We start from the raw sequence: 3400 nt of genomic DNA on the forward strand, positions 1-3400 counted from the left end.
TTGCCACCATCAAAGGAGAAATTGAGAATGAATTCCACTTTCTATTACGTTGCCACTAACTATTAAAGACGAAATTGAGAATGAATTCCACTTTGTATTACGTTGCCATTATCAAAGGAGAAATTGAGAATGAATTCCACTTTGTATTACATTGTCACTATCAAAGGAGAAATTGAGAATGAATTCCACTTTGTATTACGTTGTCACTATCAAAGGAGAAATTGAGAATGAATTCCAATTTGTATTACGTTGCTACTATCAAAGGAGAAATTGAGAATGAATTCCACTTTGTATTACATTGCCACTATCAAAGGAGAAATTGAGAATGAATTCCACTTTGTATTACGTTGCCACTATCAAAGGAGAAATTGAAAATGAATTCCACTTTGTATTACGTTGCCACCATCAAAGGAGAAATTGAGAATGAATTCCACTTTGTATTACGTTGGCACTATCAAAGGAGAAATTGAGAATGAATTCCAATTTGTATTACGTTGCTACTATCAAAGGAGAAATTGAGAATGAATTCCACTTTGTATTACGTTGCCATTATCAAAGGAGAAATTGAGAATGAATTCCACTTTGTATTACGTTGGCACTATCAAAGGAGAAATTGAGAATGAATTCCACTTTGTATTACGTTGCTACTATCAAAGGAGAAATTGAAAATGAATTCCACTTTATAGTACGTTGCCACTGAGATCATCAGGGCTTGCCGAGACATTCCTGCAGGGCACAGTGCAAGGGGGGAGAAGGAGAGGCAGACAGAGGAAGAGATGGGAGGACAACATCCCAGAATGGACGGGCTTGAGGTTGAGCGATACAATCAGGAGGTCAGAAAACCGAGAGGATTGGAGGATGCTGGTTGCCAGATCACCTGTGGCGCCCCAACGGTCCACAAGACTACGGGATAGGTGAAGGTGAAGGTGAACTATTAAAGAAGACATTGAGAATGAATTCCACTTTCTCTTACGTTGCAACTATCTTCATGATTCAAGAAAGGGATTTTTACCGGATATAATCGTAGCGGAAAAAAAAGCAAGAAAAAAAAGCAAATATCACAAATGCTCTTGTCATCTAATAATCAAAAGAGTTATCATAACTAAATTCTTTTTGCATACCTACAAAACTTAGAAGAGGCATCAGAATGCAGTTGTAACGTAGGCTGTCAGAGAGTAAGACCATGACGATCTGTTGGTGATTACATATCTACATGTGGAGTGGTGGCCTAGAGGTAACGCGTCCGCCTAGGAAGCGAGAGAATCTGAACGCGCTGGTTCGAATCACGGCTCAGCCGCCGATACTTTCTCCCCCTCCACTAGACCTTGAGTGGTGGTCTGGACGCTAGTCAATCGGATGAGACGATAAGCCGAGGTCTCGTGTGCAGCACGCACTTGGCGTATGACTGAATTAAAGAAACTCATGGCAACGAGAGTGTTGTCCTCTGGGCAGATTTCTGTAGATGAAACCCACTCTGGTAGGCACTCAAAGTCTTAAGCGCTTTGTTTCATGCTGCTGGTCAGGAATCTTCTGGGAGCCAGTTGCATTGCTTGGTTCTAACTTTTTTTTTGACAGTTCCGCGTGACTAAATGCCTACCGTTGACCAAACTACGCCATTGAGTCAGTTCCAAACTACACACAGTTAGTAGCGGGTTACGACCATACTAGGCTCTTCCGTAAGAGCAATTCAACTGGTTCAAGGCTGGTGCCTAGCAGGTGTGGGATGACGGGCGCAATAGCCGAGTGGTTAAAGCGTTGGACTGTCAATCTGAGGGTCCCAGGTTCGAATCACGGTGACGGCGCCTGGTGGGTAAAGGGTGGAGATTTTTACGATCTCCCAGGTCAACATATGTGCAGACCTGCTAGTGCCTGGACCCCCTTCGTGTGTATATGCAAGCTGAAGATCAAATACGCACGTTAAAGATCCTGTAATCCATGTCAGCGTTCGGTGGGTTATGGAAACAAGAACATACCCAGCATGCACACCCCCGAAAACGGAGTATGGCTGCCTACATGGCGGGGTAAAAACGGTCATACACGTAAAAGCCCACTCGTGTGCATACGAGTGAACGAAGAAGAAGAAGCAGGTGTGGTGTAGCGTATATGAATTTTTTTCCAAACGCAGTGAAGCCTCCTTTAAGAAACTGAAACGGAAACTGTTTGGATTTTGTCTCAAAGCAGTGAGGATGCAAAGGGGGGGGGGTGGGGGCGTGGGGGTGGGGGTGGGGGGGGGGGGATGTCCCAGACTGACTCCAGGGGACCTTCTCTGAGAGGAACAAGGTCCCTTTGGGGTCGTTCTGGTCAACACTATTCCCCTCCAACCACCGACTGATTATCGGTGCATGCATCCAGCTTTTGGGATTTTCGAGATGCTCCCCTCTGGTCGACGGTACAGAAGTATGAGGACGAAAACCAATCGCTTCGCCAATAGCTTTTTCCCCAAAGCAGTCAATGCCCTGTCTTGTCTCTCGAACAAATCCAGTGTGATAAATAGAATTGTGCAACAAGCAACCACCTGCCTTGTCATTAGCCTCATTGTCATTAGCCCCATCCACATGTAATATGCAGCTTCTGTTCAAACGTGTGTGTGTGTGTGTGTGTGTGTGTGTGTGTGTGTGTGTGTGTGTGTGTGGGTGTGGGTGTGTGTGTCCTTGTCCTTAAAGCATATACGGCCATACTGTCTAAACATAAATAAATAAAGAACACGAAGCGGTTTGTAGAAAAAAATCTGTATCAAACCATCGTCTGGTTTGTATACAGCCCTAAGGTTCATGTTCTTATAATCTCGCTAAGTTATCCTTGTAACTTAGCAAGATTATAAGAACATGAACCTAAGGGCTATATACAACCAGACGATGGTTTGATACCTTTGTAAGGCCCAACACTCGGCTTATATCACAGATTGACATAAGTTTATATTTTGGGCCAACAGCAAAGTGAGAGCTGTATTATCAATGGTTTCTCCAGTCAATGGGAAATCATTTACAGCTTAGTCTTTTGTGAAGGACTATGACTCTCAAACTAGGAGGCGAAATTGCACTGGCTCTTAGTGCTGCAGCCTTGTGGGCTAGTTGGCCTTTGGGAAACCATCCCAACGCCGACTGTCCTAAAACCCTCTTGGCCGAGAGAGTGGGGATGTAACTTGGGCAAGACACTCTCCACTAGCCCAAATAGTCGGAACAGCAGTTGCCTCCTCTGCTGTTCTGATGGTCATAGTCGGACACGACTGACTATCATATATAAGTTATCCGTGTGCTAATTATCCCGACATTGTTGATGATGATGATGCACTCAAACATTTTCTCACACAGGTTGAAGTACGTGCTTCAGTGGTACGCGGTGGTACGCGATGGTAACTTCTGCTCACAATACTGAGAGGAAGGGATGGTGATTTATATAT

This window comes from Babylonia areolata, chromosome 12, assembly GCF_041734735.1.
Source record: "Babylonia areolata isolate BAREFJ2019XMU chromosome 12, ASM4173473v1, whole genome shotgun sequence".
NCBI lineage: Eukaryota > Metazoa > Mollusca > Gastropoda > Neogastropoda > Buccinidae > Babylonia > Babylonia areolata.